Source organism: Orcinus orca, chromosome X (genome assembly GCF_937001465.1).
Source record: "Orcinus orca chromosome X, mOrcOrc1.1, whole genome shotgun sequence".
Lineage (NCBI taxonomy): Eukaryota > Metazoa > Chordata > Mammalia > Artiodactyla > Delphinidae > Orcinus > Orcinus orca.
The window spans coordinates 113,279,366-113,306,955 of record NC_064580.1 but is presented as its reverse complement, the minus strand read 5'-3'; the positions used below and the strand labels follow the sequence as shown (position 1 = coordinate 113,306,955).

The window sequence follows — 27,590 nt, the reverse complement described above, 5'->3', positions numbered from 1 at the left end:
AGCGAGGAGCACGATTTAAATTGCTACTGTTATTATTGTGCCCTTTCAACTGGCACAAATGAGCCTGGCGTGCAGACGAGAAGCAGCTGTAACATCAGTAAAGCTTCACCCCCAGCTGGGCCTGGGTCAGCACCTCATCCTGGGTGGGCAGGAAAAGCATTGCCTAAATTACTACATAGCCAGAAAGTCTTTTTTTTTTTAAGTGCAGGGTGGGGGTTGCTAGAGAGGCTAGTGTAAGTCACACAGGGCACAGAGTAGCTGAAGCCCCTTGGTAAATCTGTACCAGAAGTTCATGCAAACTTTGGTGTCTCCCAGCATCTGGTCTCAGGCACTTGGCTTTCCTGCTGCTTTGCGGGCCAGTCTGACACCTCCTCACTCTCCTCTGAATATACCAGCTCCACTTCCGCTTCCTCACAGTCGATCCTGTGAGGCCTCTGCCTCCCACCCCTACACACATACACTCAACCACTGGACCACCTATCTAAATTCCTTTGTGTAAGTCCCACCTGAATTCATGAAGACTGTCTGGTTCGCTCCAGTCCAGTACTCTTACCTGTGAAATGGGGAACAAACTTCAACTTCGAAGAAGCTAAAAAGCTCCAAGATGCTTTAATAACCCCCATTACAGGCAAGGAACCAAAATGTGAATTTTATTGAAGAGGGAGACCTTGGTTTTCACAAGAAAAATGTGGATAAAACCCTTTAAAGATGAGGACCTTCAGACAGCTTTGAGTTTGTATCCCAGCTCCATCACTTACTTGCTATGTGATCTTGGGAAGGTTACTTCATCTCTCAGAACCTCAGTTTTCTCATCTGTAGATTGGAGCTGTTAACACCTGCCTTAGACATGTTCAGATGACAAGGAGGTAAAATATGGAAAGTGTCAGCCAAATGTCTAACATGTCTAATAAATGTTCAAGAAAAGGCTAATTCCCTCTCTTGCTTTACTCACGCCCTGCCCATATAGCCCAGAGTGTCTCAACCGGGGTGTTCAGGTACTGAAGCTGACTGACTAAGCCAATTTTCCTCATTACTATTGTGTCTGACACTCTTGAAATAGCCCCTCTTCTTTTAGGGTGATGTTTTTATCAGCCTAATGCAGCCCGGAAGAACTGGATCCTAAGTCCAATTCTCACTCTGCAGTTTCTCCTGGCAGTGTTAATGAAACCAACGTTTCAGACGTAATGCTCCATACAGGAAAGTTTCAAACTACCTGCTCAGCATCTAGACTTCCTCCCACCCCAACTATGGACTGAGCTCCCCAACCCTCACTTCACACCCAGTCCAGACCCTGTCTCTTAAATGTGTGCCGTAGTACCCAAGAGAAAGACAGCGTAAATATTCCTTGGCTAAACTGCCCCCACGACTTCTGTTTTGTTTTCTTGTTTTTGTTTTTGTTTTCTACCTTTAACCTAGAAATTAGGAGGGGCTCCCAAGGCCACCCTTCTTCTAGCAGCCACCAAGGTTGGGGGGTAGATGAGGGGAGCGATGATGTTTCTCTGAGATATATTTTGCAGCACCTAAAATACTGTTCCAATTAGTTGTTATTTACCTGTTCGCAGTTAAAGGAAAATAAAATCTACCCTTTGGTAAAGTAAGAGAAGACCCCAATCTGTGCCCTTTCCTCCCTGATGCTACTGCCTCCCTCTAGAGACAAAAATAAGTCACTACAAGCTGGAGCTGCATTTGGGCGAAGGTTAAGAAGTTGAGGGTAGAGGGTGGATATATAATATCAGGGAGGGATAAAGAGGCTACAGAGGAGAGAAGTATTGAGAGTCATGGCAGAAAAAGCTCTGAGAGGCCGGGCCTCAGGTGCTCCCAGTCTCTGGAGGACGCCTTCAATTCCTCCCTCTCCTTCACCTCTCTTATTCATCCTGCATGCTACTCCTCACTGACCCTAGACTCCACCATGCAAGATAATCTATTAGTGAGTCCCTCTGAGGATTTAGGAATTTAAAATTTTCTCTAGTTCCTACCCCGGTCGGCTTCTGAGGAGGTCCCGCAGCCCCTGCTTAGTGGAGGAAAGTGGGAGGGGTAACAATTAAGGGTCAGCCAAACTATACAGAGAATTGTTGGAACAGGGGTTCAAGATAGGCCCCAGCCATTTAATAAGCATCCCTGAGTGCAGGGACCTACCAGTTGCTGGGTAGTAGGTGCCTATCCCGAGGAAGCCGCGTGGCTTCTCGAGAAGTGTATCTGAGACGTGACAGTGGCTGCCAAGGCTCATCAAACATGCCATCTACCTACTTGTGCTGATACATGTGAGAACAAATGATACTGCCAGAAGGAAACAGAAATCGTTTCCTAGTGATGCAGAGCCCCAGCAATAAGGACACAGGTGGTGTTTGCATTGCATCTTTCAATTGAAATGTGCACCTTTTCATAGAAAGGAATCTATAAGTAGTCAAGCAGATCAAAGACCAGAATTTGAACTCTGGGCAAGGGAACGTCAGCAACATTGTACTGACCACCTAGTAAATGTCTGCTCTATATCAGCATAGTGCTAGAAGCTTTGTATGTGTTATTTCTTTTAATCTCACTTAAGCTTTGAAATCAGACCAAAAGGGGTTGTAATCCTTGCTCAGCTACTGTGTGGCCGTGAGCAAGTTACTGAACCTCTCTGAGTTTTTGTCTTTTCAATGAAGATGATAATACTTACCTCAAAGAGTTGTTATGAAAGTTAAATGAGATCATTTGTGTAAGATGACTGGTACACAGTAAATATTTGAAGAAGGACTAAAACACATCTTTTGATACATGAACCATAGAGGGCACTTAATATAATGATATCTCCAATAACAATAATATAACTATTAGTAAATAGTTATTAAAATCATAACGATTATAATTTATAACCTGGAAATATAGATATTATTATATTATTTTAAAAGAGGCTAAGAAACTTGCTTATTGCAAAACTATAAAAGCAGTTTCAATTCAGTTCTACCTTTTCCCACCCAGTGTTAGAGGACATTTCATGATCACTGGGAGGATTACATTTGGCTGACCTGATTTAGTCATTACACTTAAACTAAAATTTGAAGAAAAAAATCCCTTAGATTAAACTATGTATAGTGGGATTTTAGATCATTGTAATTATTGCATGGTCTATTTGTATACTATAGGCCTTCAGTTAGCCTTTTAAACACCTCTTTAAATTATAAGAGTAATTTAAGAACAAACTTAATAGAGATTTTGGGAAACAGAGAAGAAAATAACTATTATTCCACCAACCTAAAAGGATCTCTTAGTTTACCTCGTTGCTGAATTTTCTTCCAGTCTTTTAAAAATGCATATTTGACACATAAATCATACCATTTTCCATGTCGCTACATATTCTTCATGAACAGCATTTTTATGGATGTAGACTAGTCTAACAAGTGGATATGTCATATAGTTTATTTAACCATTCCACTACAGTTGGACATTTAGGTTGTCTTGGCTGATAAGTGTGGGAAAGGGAATGAAACTGCTTTTCCTGTTGCCATCGTCACCCTCAGGGACCTGGTATCCTGCTCTATCAATGCCCAATATGCTTCCTGTCATTTGATATTTAAGCTTGATGAATGTCAGCTCTACTGCTGGAGCCTGAGGTACACTTGCAAGAGTATTGTTTTCTACCAGTTTTCATCACACAGATTCTGCATTCTATCCTTATGGTGGGTAAAGCGTGGCCTAACCTAGGAACCTAAGCTCTATAGAGTGTCACATTATTTTCCTATGGAGAGATGCCTTTTGAAGTGGAAACAAGTGATTTTCAAAGGAACTTTGGGAAGTCCTGCCATTAGTGGATGAGGGTGCTCGTCTGATGCCATGACCAGGGAAGTGGGGTGTCTCATTGGCAAACTCGCCCCAGCTCTGGGAAATAATCCTGTGGAGCTCAACCAGGCCTGGCCTCAGTGAATCGATTGGGTCCCATCCCCAAGAAAAGATCAAATTTGTATGTAAAGTGGGCCCTAGGGTCCCTTCAGCTTTAGAGTTTTGGCTGCTTTACAGAAGTCCAATTGTCTGAGGCTAAATCCAATGCCAGGAGTGAACTGGGGAGAGAATTTCAAGTGGGTCAGTCGTGCTGTCCCTCTCCCTAGGAAAGAAGACCTTTCTGGGTCCCCCTTCTTCCCAGATCTCAATGATGCCTCTCCAAAATGTCTTCATATGGTCGTCGATTGCCCATTGCAACCCTCAAAAGATTGTTCTGATGTACCAACAATCTCCTTAGCAAGAGGTGGGTGGGTGGGTGAAGGAACATTTAGAATACTTCCCCCACTCTTCCCAATCATCGACCAGCTACTCCCTCCCTCTGACTCCTGAGGATTTCTGGAAGGCATTTGAAGTGAGGCACCAAGGGCAATTGTAGCCCTACAGAATATCAATAGTTATGCACAAAGTTACCTTTCATATTGCACAGCATTTCTTGGTGGGGCGGGGGGAGGGTTGCAGTGAATGAGTTCTTACCTGGTCAAAAACTGTACCCAAAGACTAATTACTTATGTCAAAGTGATGTTGTGTGACTTAAGTGAGATCATACGTGTAAAGGGCTGAGACTAGGGCCCAGCATCTGGGAACTACTTCACATATATTAGCTGCTGTGTACAAGTAATAGAGCTGGGGTAGGCAGTGGTGTACCACTGGCATATGTAGGGGGACAGGTCTCATCAGACTGGAAATGCAGTAGTAAATGTAAAGTCTTGCACTTGGATTCAAACAACAAAATACAGAATGGAGACTCTGAAAAGAACTTGAGTTTACTTTTTAAAAAATGAGTAGTTTCAGGTGAAGAAAGTACTTCCAATATAAATTAGCTATTTGTGTGTGAACTACGCAGCATGTACAAAGGATTTGTGTGTAGTGCGTGCATGTGTGATGTGGTTATGTTGCATTGTGTGTGAAAAGTACGTGATGCATGTGAAGTATGTGTCTGTGCGTTGGTGACTTTGTATGTGGGCATGTGCGGGTGTGGGAATGTGTATGTATGTGTGTATTTGTGGCTATGTGTCTGTGTACCATGAGTGTGAACGTGGGCTTCCAAAAGAGGGAAAGTCAGCCATCCAGGACTATATTTACAGGGACACAGCTGGAAATCCTCTTTTGGCCAGGTCATTGGGCACTCACAACTTGGAGCATGCTCAAAGAAGAGCAGCTAGGTGCGGGTAGGAGCCTTGTAGCCATATCACATGTTAAACAGATGAAGGAACTGGGGAGGTTTGGCCTGGATAAAAACAGGGGTGAGTGGGGGTGGGGGAATGGAGAGGGCTGGCGCTGTTCTCTTGGAAGGATCATGAAGGTCAGTGCCAGAGCCAGAAAAACAGAGATTTGGGTTCAGTTTAGGGAAAAGCCTCCTAATTCTAATAGAAATGACTGTTTTTAGATGGGGATGGGCTTCCTTGTGTGATACTGACCCCTCCCCAGTGGGGTTATTCATAAAGGAGACTTCATATCCTTGATCTCATTGGAGTCACACGACAGCCTTGCAGGCCAGGCAGGGATGGAATGGTTCACCCTATCCCCTTTACAAGGGTAGGGTGTTTGAGCTGTAAGGCCTTAAAAGGCATCTTAGAAAACACCCTTAATTTTTTTCGATTCACCGGGATCACATAAACTTGAAAAAATATACAGAACAAAACAACTCTCTGTGTGTATGCAGATCTTTTGCTTTCTCAGAGAACTTGCGGCCTGCCAGAGACAGCTCTTGAATTTGCTAAGCGTGCTGCAGTCCCTTAGTAGTGGGTCAGACTCCTGGGATGGTTCTCAGGGTGCTGGGGCTGGCAAGGACTAAACATGGGTTTCTGCAGAATTAAGTTGCTGAGGCCCCTCCTCTCCCTGCCTCTTCTCCCCCGCCTGTGAGGGGGCAGAGGAAAGAGGAGACAACCCCAGGTTTGGTCTATGGCTGGCGACCAATGACGCAGTCTCACCAATATAGATTTTGGAGGTGGAGACTATGGAAAAACAGGTGGCAGTGGGGGCAGGTGGCAGCCTCGAGGGGGTGGGGCCTACCAAGGGGGAGTGAAGGACAGTGTGGGTGGGGGTCCTGGGAAATCTCAAACAGAAAAGATAAGTCTCCTGAAACTTTAAGGAGGAAAAATAAATAATCAGTTTCCAAAACGTACTTTATAGAAGCACTTCCAAGAAGGGGGTGAAATGCCACCCACGTATCACAGTGGTGCTGTGATCCTTCACACACCTATGTCCTCAACTCCGCAAGGATAGGGAAAACAGCATTGATATCAAAGTACCCAAGGGAAGACCCAGACTAAAGACCCCAGGCCTCTGCCATTGGGAGCTTTGGGGCAGTGGGCAATTGGCAGGGCCTCAGCAGAGTCAGATCTGCTGCCAACTCCTTGTATGACCTTGGGCAGGCCTTTGCCATCTCTGGCCTTCAATGTCACCATCTCTTAAATAAAGGGGTTGAATTCGATGACTCTGAGGGACCCATGTCGATATTCGGTAGTTGAGATTGGGACAAGATTGGACAAGCTTCAAGGCAAAAGGATCCCCCCACCTCCATCTTCAGGGTTCGCGGGCCCTAGCTGCCCGGCCAGGGACATTCATCCTTGGGCCTTTAGGGCCCTTGGGTTTCAGGACTGTGCTCCTACGCGTCTGGCCCCGACTCTCTAGCTGTCCCCGAGGACGGCTGAGCCAGCGACTCCGCCCCCGCGCTCGACCCGCATCCCGCCGAGCCATTAGCGCGATTGCTCGCTGTTCCCGGCAAAGCCGGTGATTTATGCGGGGCCTCGACGGGGCAGTCCTTAAGCCAGGAACAGTTAGCTAAAAGCCAGCGGGAAGGGAGGCGAAGGGACGGCGAGCCAAGCCCCAGGGCGCCTGGCCGGGGCTGCAGCCGCCTGCAGCCTCAGCGAAGGACCCCAGCCCCCGGACTCGGTGGGCCCCACTCACCACGGCGGGGGCGGGGCTCGAAGGTCGAGGCGAAAAGGCAGTCCAGCATCCACGCCATGGCCAGCGCTCGGCGCCGCAGCCTCGCAGCCGGCTTCCGCGCTGGCCCCCGCGCCAGCTACCCTAAGTAGCCCCCGGTGACCACGCCCTGAGCCGCACCCTGCACCCAGCTAAGAGTGTTTCGGTCACCGGACACCTCGGGCTTGTCACGAAGGGGGCAGGGCCTCAGGGGAGCCCCCCCCTCCCGCCGGAGAAGAGGCCGCTGGTCCTGCAGCCCCTTTCCCCCACGCGAAGGGAGGCCGAGATACAGCTCCTGCCCCGGGAAGCCCTGACTCTGAGGGCGGGACCGTGCCCCTATCCCCGGGGAGCCCAGAGTCTGAGGGGAGACGCCATCTCTGCCCTGGTGAGCCCCGAATCTGAGAGGGAAGGGAGGCCCCTGCCCCCAGGAGCCCTACTCTGGCACGTAAAAGCAAGCCTGTCCCCTAGAAGCTGGTATTTGAGGGCGAGATAGTGCACCTGCCCCTGGGAGCCTCAGATCTGAGGGTGAGATTGTATTCCAGCCCTGAAACCCCCACGTTTAGCGGACACATCATCTCAGCCTTCAGGAGGCCCAATCTAGGCGGGAAGTGGTGTCTGCCTTAGGAGCTCTGAACCGGAAGGGGAGGCACTTTCTCAGCCCTTGGGGACCCCCTGTCTTAGGGGAGGCATCACCTCAGCTGTGAGTAGCTCCAGATGTGATGTCTTATGTCACAGCTCTGTTCTCGAGGATCAAAAATGTGAGTAGGAGAAAAGAGTTTTGCTCCCCAAGGGGCCCCAAAGTTGAAAGTAATTTTAATGTTCCTGCCCTGCAGATCCTTTGGGGAAGAGGGAGATGCTGTCCTGCCTGGGAACTTTTGTTTTGAGGGGGTTGATCCCTAACTGAGATAAAAGAACACGGTGTCAAATGTGTATAAATATGGGGTGCACCCCAGTTGCCACTGACTTACGGATTCCACCGCCTATGCTTTTGCTCAGGGCACTGGCATAGGAGGGGCACCAACCTTTATTTTTAGAAAGAATTTGATATTTGATATTTCAATGTGGGGGGTGGTACTGTGTTGGAGGCACATACCATTATAGGTTCAGTGTTTGGGGGATCTGGTGGTAGTAAACAAGTCCTACCTCCAAATCCTGCAGTAGAAGCAGCCACCAGAGATGGACCATATTGAGCAAGAAGGGCTTCTAATCGAAATTTCCTTTTCTATTCAAGTTCAGGGCCCCAAATTAATTTCTCCCCCAGTTCTCCATTGGCAGTTGTACAAACATGACTCTGTGCCTTGTTTTTCTCCGCTGGGAAAATGGGACTCTGTCGGTCAAAACGCTAGTGAGGAGGTAGAGAGTAATATGCAAAATCCTCTTCCAACAGCTCGATTGCAGGCTTGAGGAGTGGAAGCTGCAATCACAAGTCCTTTGAGGAGAGCAGTTATTACATTTGCTTTGCTAACCACTGATATTAGCATTAATGCAGCAAAAGGGGTGCGTAAAATGAAAAAATCGCCCGTACTTCACCATACAATTCTTAGCAAAGCAGAGCTGTAGTTAGAGTTTAAAGGGCTTCCATTCATTTTCCTTCCTTTCTGGGAAACATGGTACTTCTCTGCCTTTACACCAATTTCTAAATCATTTCCAATTTTCTCTGTTTTCTAAAAGCAATCAGAGTCAACAAACATTCACCAGACCTACTCTTTTACCAATTTCTGCTGTACAAATACCCAGTCATTCAAGCCAAACAAGTCTGACATCTAGAAATGTCCAGTTTCTGGCTCTGGATATTGAAATCTCGGCCTTACCTCTTCCCATGAGCGTATACACCACCAGCTTTTGTAATGGTCTCAATGGGTTTCTTTTTTTTCCAGCTGAATGAGATTTTTTCGGGGGGCTCCCTCATGGCATAAAGGCTGCCTGCCCAGTCCAATCCAATGGCCCTCAGTAACTGAAGTTTCTCTGCTTCCAAAATAGCTCTACCTAAAGTACAAACTCATGACCACTATCCCTCTTGGTCACTTTTTTTTCTGCAGGAGGTGTGATGTAGTAAAGGAACAAAGCTAAGGATGCTCACAGACCTAGATTGGAAGCCCAACTGTGCTACATACTAGCTATGTAATCTTAGGAAGATTATTTAAACTCTCTGAGGCTTAGTTTTCCTTATCTGTAAAATGGGGATATTAACAGTTGTGAACAAGCACCTGGCAAACCAAAGCCTACTCGTTTCGAAAAAAGAAAAAGGGAAATATAGAGTTCAGAATTCTCAAAAAATTTTATTTAGCAGTCAAGTTAGCAGTTCTCCCCAACTCCTTTTTCTTTGACCTACCTCCTCTGCCACTTAATTACTTAGTGTTGTTTCCTTTGAAAATATTTACCCTTAACTAATGTCACATAATAGGGGAATGCATTTATCCATCAATCCATCCATTCAACAAATATTTATGAAATGTCCTCTGTGTGCAAGATATTGAGCTATGTATATAACGTTGATTCACTCAATGAATTATTTTTAAATGTATAAATTGGAAGCCTATATGATAATCTGAAAAAAACATTTATGATCATTTTAAGTGAAAAATAATCAAAATGCAAAATGTGTGCACACTATTATATAAACAGTTCAAATAAATAATAAACTTATACATAGAACAAAAGTGTTAACATGAAAGACACCAGAATCTTAGTAGTGATTGTTTAAGCAATGCAATTATGGGCAATTTTAAACTGTTTTATTATTTTCATATTTTAGTATTTTCCAACTTTTCTATATGTCTTTTTCTGGAGTTAGAAAATGCTACTGATAGGAGAAAAACTATAACCTTGTCCACAGAATAAAGGATGAGGTTAGGTAAGGGAAAGACTGGGGCCTTTATGCTGGGATTGTTCTCTTGGTACAGGACACTGGGCCTCGCTTTGGTGACCCAGAAAAAGCTAAAAGTTGGTCTGTGAGTAAAATGCAGAACTCCTGTCCTGTGCAGGGCCACATAACCCGTTATGGTATCTCCTTTCCAAGAATTCAGAGGTCCTTAGCACCCCAACTGAGCAACCAAGAACCTGCTAGCCTGGACCTGCAACCCCTCACACCAAGGTGTACAAGGGGCACACTGGGTATATATGCCCTCACCCTAGAGCTTGACAGCTTGCTGCCTCTTAAGGGTGTCTCATTGCAATTCCAGTTAAAAGCCAAGCACACTGCTCCTAACTTAGGTCATTGTTTGCCATGAAGTCTTTAGCAGGAAGAAAACATATTCTAGCTAAGAAGAAGGCACGATGATAAAGTCAAGCTGGGGGCTTGCTGGCTTTGAGAAGAAAGGTTTCAAACCTTCTACCTTTTTTCCTGAAGCTCAAAAGTAGTTGGCACCCAGGCAGACAGTTGCTATTTAAATGGGATTCCAAGCATCAAAGGCCTGTAAACTTTGTCATGGACCAGGATTTTCCAAAGTATGGTTGGACCAGCTGCATCAGAATCACTTGGGATGTGCTGCAATGATGCAAATCCCCTGCTCCCACTCCAGATTCACTGAACAAGAATCTCTGGGCATGGGGGCCAGAAAACAGCATTTTTAACAAGCTCCCCATGGGGGCTCTTATACCCAATAAAGTTAGAGAAACTCTAGTATAGAGGAAAGAAGTCTTTCCCTGAAAACCCTCCACCACTGTCTCTTCCCATTGCACTCCAGCTACAAGGAACACTGGGGCAGCCCTATGGAGAACTTGATCCCTTTAACCCCACTCTACTTCCTTTGGGTGTATGGGTAAATATGTAGCATGAGAAATTGAGCAAACCTCAAAACTTGACTCCTGATAGGGTCTAGTGGCATTCAAAATGAGCATACACCATAAAGGTCATTCATTTGTATTTTCTAAGAATCCTTGTGTATGTCTTTGTAGCATTTTTCAGTCAGGTTATCTCACTTGGATTCCCTGCTTGGGGTCCTTACATGAGGCAAGAGGCAGTGGAAGCACCGTGGAAAGAGTATGGCATTTAAAGCTAAAATATTAGGAGTGAGGCTGGGCATGTTGACTGAATGGATGCAAGTATGTCTGCTTCCCAACCTGAACCCCTGACTCCTCCTCTATGAAATGAGCGTCCCTGTCCGCCTGCCCAACTTCCTCAGCAGGTTGCTATGAAGGTCTCTGCAATTTCAGGGGTGACATAACAAAGGTAACTACCCCCAGGCCCATGGAAGGAATTGGGAGATTAGCAAGCTTGCCTCCCAACACCCCCTTTTGAGGAGTCCTATCAGAAGGTCCACATGGTGTGTATAGGGTCATATATGTTCTCTAAAGGGGGCTATAAGCCTTAGAACCCCAAGACTTTGCCTCTCTGCTTTTCTGTTTGGGGAGGATTTGTCTAGGCTCATGGTGAACGTATAGCAAAATCATGGGGGACCATTTGGGACCTCTCTGAACCTCAGAAAGACCTTGGTTTCCTCATTTCTCAAGTGGAGTTGTACCAAGAAAACTTGAAGTTCCTTTGCAGCTACTTAGCTTTCCTAGGATACACTGCTTCTGCAGCACTTTATTTTTTTCCCCACAGCTCTATTACTTCCAAGCATTTTCGTATCACCAAAGCCTGACAAGGTCCTGGCACCATCTTTGTGAGGTAGAAATGGGAGAAAATTATTCCCATTTTTTAAGTTAGAAAAGCTGAGGCAAAAGACAGTAAGTGACTAGCCCAAAGTCACCCAGGGGAGGAGAGGTGAGCCAAGACCAGCCTCGAGATCTCTCACCCCCCTGCCCGTTCTTTTCCAGTACCCCTCAATAGATCCCAGGAGCTGTCTGTCAGCGTGCTGACACCACTCAGGAAAATGCAAGTTTCATCCTGACACCAGGAAGACAGAGCTACAATTACGCTTTGGTCCCCAAGGAGGCAGAGAAATTGCTTTTAGTTGACAAGTGCATCTCCTACACATATATCCCTCTGGTTGAATGAAAAGATAAAATCAAGTTAAAAATCCCCAATGCTCACTTAATTTTGTAAAGCATTTTGCTCTTTGAGCTAAGGTAGTTAGGATGATAGAATTCTTTACGTCTTAGAAGTCTCGACAGGGTGGGGCAGAATAGTAGGAAATAAGGGGGAGCACAGAAGAAAATGTCAGGAAGAAGAAAAAGTAGAGAGGTAATCTTTTAGTTTTGTGCCGTAATCAGTAAGAGAAAATGGAGTTATCTGAAAAAAGAACTAGAAAGAACTGGGGTGAGTGTTTATGCCTTTGAAAAACTGCAAAAGATGTGAGCCACTGAAATTTCCATTATAAATGAAAATTTTGTGGCTTTCAGTAACAAGAGTTTGGGGGTTGAGCTGGGGGACTATCGACTTCATGTGTTACCAGAGGCATCCAGGACTGGGGCCAGGGAAGTTATTGCTCCTGCTCGTTACTAGCTCTGAAGGTCATCTCTGTAAATCACTTGCCCTTAAATGTTTAAGTGTGGCAGGTCCCCATGTGCTCTCATAGCTGTTTTCACATCTGAGCCTCATACAGCTTGGGAGATTGGCAGGAGAGAGATTAGCACAATCCCCATTTTATAGATGAAGAAAGTGAAGCTAAAGAAAGGGAAGTGACTTGCCCAAGGTCATTCTGCACTTGGACCACTGTTCGTGCCTCCTTCTGTTGTGCTTAGCTCCTTCTCACACTACCCATATGCAGATTTAAATCTGGTCTTTAGACCTCATATACTTTTTGATCTCCTTTGGACTCTAGAGACTGGAGCCTTTCCCCTAGGTGAGCATCGTAGGGTCCTTTAAATGCCTCCCGGCAAAGGACATTCTTATTCTTAGGAGATATATGCTGAAATATCTGCAAGTGAAGTGCCATCACGTCTACAATATAGGAGAGGGGGTGGGGAAGGAAAGAGAGAAGGGAGAGTGTGCAAATACGGCAAATTATTAATGAGGGTATGTACAAATATTTGTGTCATTCTTTCAATTTTACTGTACGTTAAAAAGTTTGAAAGTATAAACTTGGGGGAAATCTCTCCAACCTAGTTAGCCACTCCACCTGCCTATGCTAAAATCTGGGGGTCAGTGGCACATCCCCTCCCACAGGGACTCCTTCAGAATGCCACACAGTCTAGTTCAGCCCCAAGCACAGAACTAGCTCAGCAGGAGGGACAGGCTGGACCCATGACTGGTTTTGATGTCTTAGATGGAACTTGAGTGGTGGGAAAATGGCTGCGTGTACTGAGTGGGAGTTTGAGGTGAGGGATTTTGTGGCAATTACAGCTAAATGGAAGCCCTAGAGAAAGAGTCCCCCCACAATCTAATCAGAGCTGGAATTTTTCCAAAAATAGCTTGCTTGTTTTTTAAATTGCAGGGTTCACTTATCAGGGTTGGAAATGTCATTAAAGATAATCCGGTCCAACCTCCTCACATCCCAGGGAGGACACTGAGATCCAGGGAGGGAAAGTGACTTACCTAACATCGCCGAGCAAGTTAGTGGCTGAAATGGAACTAGAAGCCAAGTGTCCAGCCTCCTAGTCGAGGGCTCGGTCCATTACATCACACTGTCATCTCACCTTGGATTCGTGGGCTCTTGAAAGATCATCTGCCCATCCCAGGGCTTGCTCTCTTCAGACCAGCATGGCACTTGGGGGATTTTCAGTCAACAACAGTCCCTGCCACTGGGAGCAGAGCCCACATCCCATTGGAATGAATGACCTCCCTCTGAAACCAAGATGGGCCAGGCGGAATCTGGGAGCAGCACCTTGAAAGCAGAGTTAGGCCAGGCCTGTGCGGCTGGTGCGCCATGAACATTCACGGAAGAGGAGGCCATGGAATATGTCCTGAGCACTGTTTGCTGGGGAGTTTTCCACCTCTCTCGGACCCCGAGTGATTTATTGATTATTCTCGGGGCAGCCACTCTAGTTCATTGGTTTAGCTTCCATTACCCTGAGGGGGCGGGGTGGGGGGTGGTCTGCCTGCCACTTCCCCTGGTCTGTCTGCTCACAGGATTGGTTCATCAGACAGCTTAGCTAGACCCTCGTGAGCCTGTCGGGATTAATGGCATTTGACTGTAGATCATGAGAAATCACATCAGTAGCTGCGGGTGGGGGTGGATGGAGGAAGCAGGAGGAGAGCACAGGAGAAGGAAGAAGAGCAAAAGGGGAGGGAAGAAAAGGCAGAGGAAAATTCAATGAAGAAATTCTCTTGCACACTAACCGCTGACATTTTTGAGACTGTAGCTTCTCTCACTTCTAATCACCTCCTTTGTTAATTGCCATTTGTCAATGCAAGTAAGTCTTTCTCCGCTATAACTCAATCCTGGGACAACTCAAGTCTTAAGGACTCAGGGCTAGCTCCAGAGCCCAGTCTTCCCTAGCTAGTGAGTTGTCTGTCCTTCTCCCCTGCATTCCTACATCCCAGGCACTGTAGGGGCTGATATGTGAACACCAGACCTGGCCTCAGAACTAAAGATGCTAAAGGCTGACCTTATCTTCCAAGCTGTTTTGGGTCTGCCACATACTCAAGGCCCCTCTCTCCTGCCTGCTGGGACCAAGAACCCTCTCCTACTTTCAAGCACCCAGGGCTTATAACTGCCCTGCCAGTCCACCTTCCAAATCTCAGGAGACTTGTCAGACTGTAAGTTAAGGGACAAGGAAAAGAGGGGCTATCTGAGCTATAACTGCCTAGGACCAGAGAACAGCCACACTGGAGTGGAGGGGTCCTAGCGGGGACCAGATCAAGTGGCAGTAAAGCCATATGATGCATTCAACAGGCTCTGGTCCCCCAGTGCCTTAGAGAATAACAGGAAAACTCGAGCCTCTGAGCGACTGTGGACCTTGACTTTGTTTTCAAGAGTGGCTCCGGGGTGGTGATTTCAGGGAGGAAATTGGGAACGAAGAGACTGTGTGGCATGGGTATAGGTCATAGATGGCTGGCTCTCCTGGCTGGGCCATGCTCTGGGGCTATGGCTCTCTTCTGCCTCCCTAGAGAGAGAGCTACCAGTATATCCACCAACACACACCTTGCTATCCTCAGAGACTGTCCCTCAAATCTACTCAATGATAGAGAGATGCCCTGAAAGGTATGGGGTCAGGAGTGGTGATATTAATGTCCAAGGCCAGGTTCAAGGACTGAATGCAGAACCTTGGCCTCTCTGGGTTTTTTGTTCTTCCCTCCCACTTCAAAAGTGGGAAGGGCCCTCTCGGGGGCCCTCCTCACTGATGCTCAGCCCCTCCTGCTGCTGCCACCTCAGCCAGCAGAGACTCTCACTCTCTTGTCCCTTCAGCTGCTCCCTTTCCACTGACCCCTTCCCTCTGCCTACACACATCCCAACCTTCACCATAAGACACATTCTTTCCGTCAGCCTTTCTCTACCTGCTCTTGGGTCTGCAAAACTTCTCAAATGGATGGTCTCTGCCTCCACTCACTATTTTACTTCTTCCCATTCCATGCCCACTATTGAAGGCCCTCGTAGCTTCCCAAGGCTAGATGCAGTGGCCCCTTGTCAGTTCTCAGTCCCCTTGACAACTTGGCAGCATTTGCTCCCCCATGATCCCTTTTTCCTTATTGATTGAAAGTCCCTCTTAGGTAACCATAAGTTTGTTTTCTGTGTCTGTGAGTCTGTTTCTCTTTTGTAAATAAGTTCATTTGTATCATATTTTAGATTTCACATATAAGTGATACCACCTAATATTTGCCTTTCTCTGCCTGACTTACTTCACTCAGTATGACAATCTCTAGGTCCATCCATGTTGCTGCAAATGGCATTATTTCATTCATTTTTTATGGCTGAGTAATATTCCATTGTATATATGTGCCACATCTTCTTTATCCATTCATCTGTTGATGGACACTTAGGTTGCTTCTATGTCTTGGTTTTGTGAATAGTGCTCCTGTGAACATTGGGGTACAGGTATCTTTTCAAATTAGAGCTTTCATCTTTTCCAGATACATACCCAGGCTAATTTATGGTTATCAAAGGGGAAGGGGGGAGGGATAAGTTGGGAGTATGGGATTAACAGATGCACACTACCATATATAAAATAAAGCACAGGGAACTATATTCAGTAATAAACTATAATGGGAAAGAATTGAAAAAAGAACATATATAAATAAAACTGAATCACTTTGCTGTATACTTGAAACTAACACAATGTTGTAAATCAACTATACTTTTTTAAAAAGTCCCTCTTCCGTTAGCTGTACCTGCCAGATCTCATGTCTCAGACTTCTGCCTGCTCAATAGCCCTCTCTCATAATAACCTTCTTATTCATCTCCTCTTTCCCTATGGACTTCCTCCCCACAGCCCACAAAGACATTCAAACTCTCCTATATGAAAACAACCCTTCTCTGACCCTGAGTCCCCTTTCAGCTATCATCCAATCTTCCTTTTCTCAGCCTTATTCCTTAACACCTTCAAAGAGCAGTGTAGACTTGTTCTCCTCACTTCTCACCATATGCTCATTCCTTGGTCCACAGCAAGGTGGTGCCTGCCCCATCTCCACACACACACACACACACACACACTCTACTGAGACCCCTATCACTGCAGCCACCAATGTCTTTTTGGAGTCCTAATCCAAGGAGACACATCTGTGTCATAATTTTATTTGCCTTCTCTGTGGAATGCTACATTGTGAATCCCTCCTTATTTATTGAAACTCTCCCTTCCCTTGGCTCTGAGGATACTGTGCTATACTAGTGTTCTTATCAATGATTTCTCCTTCTGGCTCTGCATTCTCCTCTGGTACCCTAAATGGGAGCATCTCTCAAGTTCATGTCCTTACTGCTCTGTTCTTGTGTGGAGGGGCTCACCCACCTTAATTCCTCTGATATCTCTGTATCACCCACAGCACCTAAAACAGTGTCCTGTGTATATGAGACACTTAATTAGTGTTTACCTAATTGATTAACATTTGTTAATTGCACAGGTCTCGTATATAACAAATGTTCCGTAAAGCCTGTTATTAGGGTCTTACAGTTTACAAACATTTCCTGCATATTTACCTGACTTCACCCTTATAATAACCCAGGGAGGTTGATTCTTTATTATTCTCATTTTTATAAAAGAGAGAAGGGGAATGGAGCCAACATTTGTGTTCTGTCTATTCTGTGCCAAGTGCTTTATACACATTTTAATTTAATCTTTACAACAGCCCTGTGAAGTAGGTGTTCTTAGCCACATTTTACAGATGGGAAAACTGAAACTCAGAGAGGCACTCAAGACCACAAGGAATACATAATTTACCTCCTCTGCTATTTCATTGTTCTGTAAATTTGATCATACCAAATTTAGTGAGCAATACCGGGGAGGCATATAAAAGGTATCACAGAGTATTATAATTATTGTTTACATATAAGTTTTCTTTTTGAGTTTGCATTCCTCTGAAATGTAATGTCAGGCATATAAAGAGCTGAAGAGGAAAATAAAACCCTTGTATTTCCAAACATTCCCTGCCTTTCCCCCTGCATATTATCATAATAGGAATTGATTATTGAGTGCCTACCGGGTGCCAGGCATTATGTTCAGTGCTTTACATGTGTGCTTTCATTTAATCCTCACCATCACCCTATGTGGTATGGGCTACTATTATACCCCAATTTATACACAAGGTAATTGCACCCCATAGGAGTTAAGTAACTTGTTCAAGGACCCCTAGTTAGTTTTTGAGGTAATTGAAAATTTAAGTCAGGTTGGTCTGACTCCAAAATTAATGTTTTCTCAATACCACTAGGCTACCTTTCCAAGAGGACAGGGAAACCAAGGCTCAGAGAGATTAAGTGACGTCAAGTCTCCTAACTATCTTATATTTTTCCACTTTGCTTCAGCTGCTTGCATCCCTTTGTTGAAGGGACTGCCTTGTATTGTCAATAATCTCTATATGTCTGTGGTCTGTCTCCTCGACCACATTGTCAGCTCTGTCAAACCTCTTTAGATCCCCCACAGAGGGTTCTCACTAAATACTTGTCAATTGATAAGCACGGAGCTCTCTTCGGTTGAGAGAATTATTAATAAACCATCAGGCTTTGACAAAGTCCTTCTCATCTCCAAAGGAGTTGAGCCCTTGGTGCTTAGGAGATGTATCAATTCCTCGCCGTCCTGCAGCTTGAAGTCAGGAGCCCACACTCGCCTCCGCATGGCATCCATTCTCCAGGGAGTCTCAATAGCGTCAGAATCATTTCACTGAAGGCTGAATTATGTGTGTGACTCTGGGAGGATGAGGTCTCAGGAAAGGAGGAGAGGAATGCGGGCTGATTTTGCATGCAGGTGGACCCTAGGGATGTTTCTCGCCATCTGAGATGATGTGTCAACCTCTAGCAGCCACACTCCACAGAACAAGCTCTGAAGATTGATTGTTACTGTTATTATTGGGAGTATTAATAATCATTTTTACATTTGTACAATGAACTTCCATTTATGCAAAATGGTCCTACACAAGATTTCATTAGTTTTAGTTTGTACTGGCCTTCCACAATACCTTTATGGCTTCAGTATTCTCCAAAGAAAAAAGTCCTCTGTCTAGCTTTTGAGGAAGGGAATCTCCCCAGGAAACTGACAGCTGAGACCCTGAGAAGGGGAACATTAGCCGGCTGGAATTGAAGGCCAGCAATTGATCCTGGTGAGCAACACGCTGCTGAGACATGTTTAGGGCCAATCCCCAACTTCCTTCCTTCTCTTTGCCTGTTCTCAGAACCAGCCAGTCCTTCCAGCCTAAGTAGAATCCTTAGCTCCTCCCGCCATCAGAATTCATCCTTCCAGGTCCCTTCCCCCATCAGTGGCCTCAGGGACACCTCTGTGGAAGCTGGCTCATCAATTATCTCTTCCCCTCCCCCAGACCAAGTTTCTCATGCATTTGTATGAGTTCACTTGGCATCCTGCAAAAAAGAGAGGCAGTAGTAACAATCATAGCTACCACTCAGGGAGCTTTTACTATGAGCCAGGACTAGATTAAGCACTTTACATGCATAATCTCTCTTCATCTTCATAACAGTACTATACGGAAGGTTTATTAGGATCCCCATTTTATAGAAGAGAACACTGAGGTTCTGAGTAAGTAAGCAGCTGGCCCAAGGTCACACAGCTAGCTAATGCAGAGCCAGGATTCAAACCCAGGTCTAACAGTATTCTGTCTCTCAGTATAGGCTTCCATTTCCCAGATAGATGAGATCCAGAGATAGGAAGGCCATGTAGCATTCAGAGGAAAGAATCTCAGGAAGTCAGAAAAATAGAGTTTTCTTCCCATTTCTGCCAGTAACAAGCTAGATGACTCTGGGTGAGTCACTTAAAAGCCCCTGCTTCTGAATTCACAAGCAGGGTCCACAGTGTGTCAGATTCAAAAGTGATGAGCCAAGGAAGGTTAATCACCTCCAAATTTATAGAGTTTAAAAGCACCATGCAAATGCAAAGCGTTCCTTATCATAATCCTTAACATTATTATTCCAGCCTATTCATCTACCAATGAACCTGGGATAGAGTCCTGGCTCTGCCCCTGGATTCTGGTGCCATTTAAGTGCCAAGACAAATGGTGTTAGGGAGTCAGGGTGATCCATTATCCGGATATGGATTATTTCTCAGGAGTAAATCGTTAGCCCTGTCGGGCAGCTGATGAATTCTCCCATCACACCTGGGGGCTCATCGCTCTGCATGGGACGTGCAGGGAATGCAAGCAGCAGCAGGAGTGCAGTGTGACTCTGCAGACGGGTCCTGGGGGCGGGGAACAGGGTTAGGTTCCAGGGAGCAGCAATGACCCCACCCACCGGTGAGTGAGAAGACGTAATGAACCCCACCCACCCACAGTCCAGCCCAGAGCAGAAAAAGATAACTTATTCTCTCTCCTGATGTTTAAAGCATGTTTGGGGAAGACAAAGCACGAAAGAGACGGACAGATTCGTACATAGGAACCTATTGGCAGAGAGAAGAATGGGCAACAGAAAGAAAAACAGAAAGAAATGAAGAAAGAGGGATAAAAAGAGGGAGAGGAAGAGAAAATGAAGAAAAATAAAAAACAGAAAAGAAACACAGGAAATAAGAGGAATAGAATAAAAAGAAATTCAGAAAGAAGAGCTAAGAGGAAAGGGAGAAAGAAAGAAAAACAGCAAGAAAGCAGCCCCCCCAAAGAGAAAAAAGATAAACAGAGAATGAAAGAAAAGTGTTTTCTACGGAAAATATATGAAGAAAGCGAAATATAGTAAGAAAATAAGCAGAAACAGGAGAAAGGGGGAGAAATACAATAGAAAAAAATAAGAAAGGGATATAGAGAAATAGAAAAATAAAACAAAAAGAGATAAAGAGACAGTGAAAGAAAAAGGGATGGGAGAGGAAGGATGGGTGGGGGTAAAACAGATGAAGGAAGTAGAGAAACATGGAAGAAGAGATTGAGGTCTTAAGAGGCACCAGAAATGTTTTCTGTTTTTGTTTTTCCTATTTGCATCTTTTCCCTTTTGCTCTGTGGCACACATGATTTCAATGTAATGCCTCGGGGCTGGTCTTAAGAACGGTCAGAGTCACCAGGTTTCCCTCCTAGCTCAGAAAGCTCCCTTCCACTTCTACCATTAGTCATTCTTGAGGGGTAAAGCATTGAAAGCAGAAACAGAAAGGTAGAGACAATTAAACTACTGAAATAAAAGTCACAGATACGGAGTGCTGAACACCCAGAAGAGCACATGCATACACAAACACACACACGTGTGCAAAACTAGGCAGACACAGAGACATTCTGAGGCAAACAGGTGCACAGGTGCTGAAAGACTTGAGACATAGGCATGGACGGACCCAAGCAGACAGGTATCAGCAGAGTCAACCTGAACACAAGGATGGGCACCGGCAGAAACTGACAAGGAACTAGATACACTGCTGTGAAAGATGACACAGAGGCACAGAAAAAAGATCAACATGCAACCAGACAGGTGTGGAAGCAGACAGCAGGCAGGGTGGGAGAAGGAGGTGCCGCCTTAGCTCTTCTCTTCCTCTCCTCTCTTTGCCTTCCTCAAGTACCTGATAAAAGACATTTACCCCCTTGTGTCTCCTGCCCTCAGGATTTTCCTCTGGGCATTGTGACTATTGGTAGCAGTGTGTTTTATTTAAATAAACTCACTCCTGCTAATGAATCTGTTAGTTACTGTGTCATCCTTCCCAGGGAACAGATGTCCCTAACCAGTTTAAATAACCATATCCAAAAGGCCCCTTCAGGCATGAGTTTAAATAGTGGAATATCAGGTCCTATGGCTAAGACAGATTTGGAGTCTGTCTTGACTCTCACTCCAAGACTAGGACTTTTTCCCCCTGGTATTCCATGATCCTTTTTAACTTCATTGGACTTTCCTTTTCTGTGCATTTCGAAGCAGATGGGAGGAGGAGGTCAAGTAGCAGGATCTAATACCTGCACCCCCACTTGAATGAGAGGAACACCATAAAATTTCACTGGATAAAAAGTGTTTCTTGCAAAAGAAAAGTTTGAAAATCTCAGGGTTACACAGGGCCAGATGAGTTCTAAGGGTCCTTCCAGCTGTGACATTCTAGGATTTTATGACTAAGAGCTAATTCGTTCAAATCTAAACCCGCAGTAATTGGACAAAACTTGATTGAATTTTCTGAGCAAATATGGCATCACTGTCTGCCCCAATAAATATTTAGCCATGGCCCCAGCTTATTGATTTTGTGCAGTATCAATATTTCTTGGTGCAGTTTCCAACACTGACTAGTAGACCCATGATGACGTGAAACATGCAGGCTCAAGATGCCCTCCCGGGAAAACCACAGATGGTTGCTGGTGTGTTCAACTGGCTCGGGCTGACACACAGACTGCACCACTCCCTCTGGATTGTGCTGGGCACATGGAGGGGTGCGACTACTGCCTTTTAAAAGGGGCATAATGCTTGGGTGGGTAGACTAAGTTGGTTTAGAAGCTCAGAGATAGTGTAGCCGACTGATTACAAAGAGAACCTAAATGAATGGGGCATGCTATATGCAGCTCTACCTTGATGATGGGAAACATCCCTTGGCGCCTGTCTCACTCTTCATTTATTTATTCATTCTACAATGAGTGCTTTCTCTGCGCCAAGCTCTGTGCTACAGCTAGGGATACAGACATGAACAAGATACAGTCAGCTATCTCTCAAATATCTTATTTATGAACCAGAATTATGGTACAGTCAGGGAGCAGTACATGAGCTAAAGCCGAGAGATATTGATGCTGCTCAGCGTCAACAAACTTAGGCTATAGATAAATATTTATGAGAAGAAATAATTTGGTAGGAATATTACACTATATGCATACTTTTAATTATTCCCACTGGCAAAACTGATGAATCAGAGACCTTTTTTTGTATGCAGTATTCAAGATGCATAAAAGTCTCGGAATTAGTTCAGGTAAAATAACCTGATTGTTTTCTAAGTACAACTCTAAAAAGTACAACTTAATACTTTTATTTATCTTTTAGTTACACATTTTTGGTGACAGGGTTTCATTTGTTGGTGATAGTTAGAGAGCATTGTTTTTTTGGAGAGAATTAAGGCATTTACTGGAAGAGAAGGGAAGATTCATTCCTCTCTTTGATGCTGTCATGACACTAACCCTGTCTTTTCTAGAGATACATTTGTGTAAGTTTGTTCTCTTGGTCATTCATTCTTTTGCTTATTTAGTCTTCCATCCATTCACCAACTGTACACCCAGCACCTTGTCTGAAGCATGTACTGGGTCAGGTATAGGGATACTGGAGAGATTTAGACATAGCCCTTGCCCTCGAGGGGCATACACTTCAAGAGGGGAACCAACAAATAACTTTATTTGGAATGCTGTAGGACTTTATCAGGGATGCTGTAGCAAGGGTGTGCACAAAGGAAAGCTGTGAAGAACAAGGACTAAGAGATGAGGGTAGTTGGAGAACTTTAAGAGACAAGGTGACCCATTGGTGGGGGTAGGTCTAAAGGTCCATCCTATTCATCACGATTACACAGAGCCATCCCCATTCCGCAAGTTTTTGTTTTTTGCGGCACGCGGGCCTCTCACTGCTGTGGCCTCTCCCGTTGCCGGAGCACAGGCTCCGGACGCGCAGGCTCAGCGGCCATGGCTCACGGGCCTAGCCGCTCCGCGGCATGTGGGGTCTTCCCGGACCGGGACACGAACCCACATCCCCTGCATCGGCAGGGGAACTCTCAACCACTGCGTCACCAGGGAAGCCCCCACAAGTTTTTTTTTAATCAGCATTTATTTGTAAGAGCAACAAAGCTACACATCAAGCAGATCAGTCCGTGGCTGGGGTTAGCTCAGTAACCTGTATCAGTTTCACTATTTCAATTTAAGATGAAATATATCCACTCCTTTAAAAAAAACACACAGTGAAGGAGTTGGTCAGAGACTGGTTTCTACCCCCTAACTCCAGCTTCTTGCAATCAGATTTTCCTTGCCCACCCTATACCCCTTTCTAGCAGAATTCTTCTCTCAAGGGGACAAATGGGTTTGAGTAGTACTGGGTACCGTGGTGGCTTTCAAATTATTCACATTCCAAAAGAGCCTTAATGATTTCTAAGATAATTGGTTGTAGAAATAAGTCCTTCTAAAAATTCAGCAATAGAATGTTCGTGATGCCACTGGATGATTCAGAGCATTTGGCCTTAATTACTTTGATTGTCCGCCAGGATTTAATATATGAATATTACATTGAGATCTTCAATTTAATTTCTTGTGTAAATGGATTGTGGCAGAATCCTGTAGTCCTGGAACTGGCACATAATTCAGCGTGGGAGACACTATCTTAACTCATCTCATTACTCAAGCCATTTGTTGTCCTTCAGGATTTGACAGCCAGGAGAGGGGGAAGTAGCAGAGGTGATGTGATCTCTCAACCTGGGTCCAGACAGACATGAGCCAAAGTCTCTACCGATTACGTTGTTACACAGACACAGACACCGCTTATTTTCAAAAGAAAAAAAAAACACTCTTGTCAATGTGCAGCTTGTATCCTGGTCTTTCTTAGCATAGTGGAGTGGAAAAAGCTGGGACATGCATGCAAAAGGCCTGGGTTCTAGTCCTAGCTTGGCCGCAAAAATGCAGTATGACTTTGGACAAGCCCCATAATATCCACCTTGGGCAAGTCCCTTAATTTCTCTGGGCATTCAATTTCTCATCATTAAAGAGAGAATTACATGATCTCTAAGTGCTTTCCAGAGTGAAGATTTTCTGGCCTATGAATAGCACATGGCAAATCTGACAGCCTTGGCACCATTGCTGAAATGAGGTTGTTTCTATCCATCCTGAGTAATGAGCCCCCCAAGAATGGGCAATGTCAGAAGGAAGGAAGAAAGAGACAGGGAAGATCAGTAGCGGGGTGGGGGGCGGAGAGAGAGAGAGGGAAAGGGAAGGGAAGGGAAGGTGAAGGAAACAGCCCTGCAGCGTTAGTGAGGTGTCCCCCAGGGCCTGGGTGAGCTTGTTAAGACCTTAGCAAAATGCGGGTCATTTGGGCCCTAGGAGCCTGATAGAAATTAGAGGAAAAAAATGAGACTCAGGGCTTCCCTGGTGGCGCAGTGGTTGAGAGTCCGCCTGCCAATGCAGGGGACACGGGTTCGTGCCCCGGTCTGGGAAGATCCCACATGCCGTGGAGCGGCTGGGCCCGTGAGCCATGGCCACTGAGCCTGCGCATCCGGAGCCTGTGCTCTGCAACGGGAGAGGCCACAACAGTGAAAGGCCCGTGTACCGCCAAAAAAAATGAGACTCAAAAAGTATTAAGTGGGAGGGACTTCCCTGGTGGTCCAGTGGTTAAGACTTCATGCTCCCAATACAGGGGGCCCGGGTTAGATCCCTGGTCTGGTAACTAGATCCCACGTGCTGCAACTAAGAGCCCGCATGCCTCAACTAAAAGAGCCCACATGCCACAACTAAAGATCCCGCATGCTGCAATGAAGACCTGGCACAGCCAAATAAGTAAATAAATAAATAAATAATTTTTTAAAAAAAGTATTAAGTGGGAATCCATAGTACTGGAGAATTTATTTGTAACACATATAATAGATAAAGTGCTTGCATCTAGAATGCATAAAAAACCCTACAAATGAATAAAAAAGGGCAATCTAGCAGGGAAAAAAAATGGACAAAATACTTAAAAAGGAATTGTACAAAAGAGTATATCCAAAAGACCAATAAACATATGAACATGTCCTCAACCTTATTAGGCACCAGAGAAATGCAAATTAAACCTCAGTGAGATACCACAGCACACTCACCAGAATGATTACAATTTAAAAACCTGACAATACTAAGCGTTGATAATAATTTGGAGCAATGGAAGAGTGTAAATTGGTGTAACACTTTGGAAAACTGTTTAGCAGCGTCTACCAAAGTGGAACATGTGCAGCCCCTATGACTCAGTGATCCCACAACTAACAGAAATGCATGCACATGTGTACCAAACAAAAATATCTGCAGAAATGTTAGGCCTAATAGCTCCTAACAGGAAATGGTCCATATGCCCATTACAGTAGAATGGGTAAATAAATTGTGGCATATTTACAAGGGGAATATTATACAGCAGTGAGAAGGAACAAAATAAGCTTCATGCAACAGCATGGATGAATGTCACAAACATAATGTTGAATGAAAGAAGCCATACACAAAACAGTACATACTGAATGATTATATAAAAATCAATAACTGGGAGAACTATAGAGTTTAGTGATGCATGCTGAGGAGCACAAGCATAAATAAAAGCACGGAAGTGATTTATGTAATAGTCAGAATAGTAACCTTTAGGAGGTGGGAAAGGAGTTGTGATTAGGGAAGGGGCACATGTTGGGCATCAGGGGTGTGATAATATTCTATTTTTTGATCGAGTAATAGTTATAACACAGGTGTTTCATTGACTAACCTGTGCATTTATGATTTATGCCTTTATGTTTCATATATTACACAAACACAAGAAAAAGCATTAAAAATACAAAGATAGAGGGGCTTCCCTGGTGGCGCAGTGGTTGAGAGTCCGCCTGCCGATGCAGGGGACATGGGTTCGTGCCCCGGTCCGGGAAGATCCCACATGGATCTCATGGCTGGGCCCGTGAGCCATGGCCGCTGAGCCTGCACGTCCGGAGCCTGTGCCCCGCAACGGGAGAGGCCACAACAGTGAGAGGCCCGCGTACCACAAAAAATATAAATAAATAAATACAAAGATAGGAAAAAGCCAAAGACAAATCCTTTTCTCAGACTAATGTCACTGCAAGTTCTATCCATCCTCTCAGGACCCTGCTTCCGGCTAATGGGATTCCATACTTTAGACAAAGAGAAGGCCAACATTGTGCCCCATTCCTCTCTGTATCCATCTGCCACAATTCTCCATCTTTAAAGCCAGACTGACCCAGACTTGTACCTAAACAGCTTTCAGTTAATTGACAAAGTCAAATAGTCAAATTTGTCAGCCAAAACCAATAGTCAAAGGTATTACCCCTGCTGCTACCTAGGCCCCTTCTCATTCCTCCCATTTTCAAACTATTCTTGTTCCATTTCAGTTCTTTCTCCTGAGTCTTTATTTAGTCTTCTATTTTCAGACTTGTTCATGCCCTTTGGACCAATGATTGAGTGACCCAACTGGGTTTCCTTAGCTAGACCCTCAGCAAGCCCTCCCTCTCCACAGACTTGAATATCTACTACCTTCACTGTGCAGCCTCCTTTGCTCCTGCCCAACTCAGGTAGGGTATCTACCCCCACCTTGCCCCCAGATCTTACAAGGCTAAAGTGCCTTATCCAAAACCCCTGGGGCCAGATATGTTTCAGAATTCAGAATTTGGGAGATTTTACCAAGATAATCCTGTGTATTTGCCTATATTACACAATACCTCTAGCAGGTTGTGGCATAGCTCCCCATAATCAAATACATTAATATTTCTGTCATGAACGACATGAATACTCATACTGAGACAAATAAAGACTATCAATATTTTAACATGAGTTAAAATGAGTTTTAACATCAAACTTGTGAGAAAAAAAATTTTTTTCAGAATTTTGTGGGTTTGGAAGTGCAAATAAGGATTGATGATCTGTAGTAGGAACGCAATGCTTGTTTGGTGGATGGATAGAAGCATGAATGGATGCAATACATTACATATGTTTATCTTCTCAAATAAGTGACAAATGTGCATTTAACAAGAGTCTTCATAACTTTCTTTAGCCAAGAGTACCCAATTATGGGCACATTAGAATCTATTGCTGGTAAGGAGAACACAATTAGAAAAATACATCACATAGGTCTGATACCACATCATGGATGGCCTGACCTGGGTCAGGTGGCCACCCTGGGCCAATCAGTGGCTGCTCCTGCTAATACATCAACCAGCCTTTTTCCTAACAATGGGGCTGTAGTTGAAGTAGGCCTGACTAGAAGGGAAAGGTGGGCATGGCAAGTACCTGGGGCTGTTCTGTTGAGTCCAATGTGAAAGGAACAGGTGGACTGCATGCATCTTCAGATGATCCTCCTTAAATAGTATTTCTCTCAACCATGTTTTGCAAAGGTATTGAGGCAGTGAGCTTGAAATTGCCTTCCCCAGCAAGTACTCAGGGTGCAGTGAGTTTATATTGCTAGTTAAGGGTAGAGCTGGATGTTTTTACTTCTAGTCACTTGGGGGTAGTATATCCTGTTGTACTGAGATGCTCCAGAGGAAATGCAGAGAGTTAGCAAGGGACTAGAGCATGAGTCAAAGCCAAACCTTCAGGCTCCACCAACCAGGAGACTCCAAGGAATCATGGGACAATTCAG

General features: G+C 44.9%; 1 protein-coding gene across 25 annotated transcripts in view; it reads right to left on the bottom strand.

Annotated features, from left to right (window-relative positions):
- Positions 1 to 27,590, bottom strand: part of ARHGAP36 (Rho GTPase activating protein 36) — a 155,241-nt gene that overhangs the window by 24,074 nt on the left and 103,577 nt on the right. For 5 of the 25 annotated variants that reach the window (XM_033416209.2, XM_033416208.2, XM_049704387.1 and 2 more), the window contains one exon: positions 759 to 840. The exons of 15 other annotated variants lie outside the window; for them this stretch is intronic. The gene's annotated coding sequence lies outside the window, so the exon portion shown is untranslated. Of the gene's footprint in view, positions 1 to 506; positions 554 to 758; positions 841 to 27,590 lie in introns of all 25 variants that reach the window. 5 more of the 25 variants (XM_049704384.1, XM_033416211.2, XM_049704383.1 and 2 more) reach the window with 2 other exon arrangements.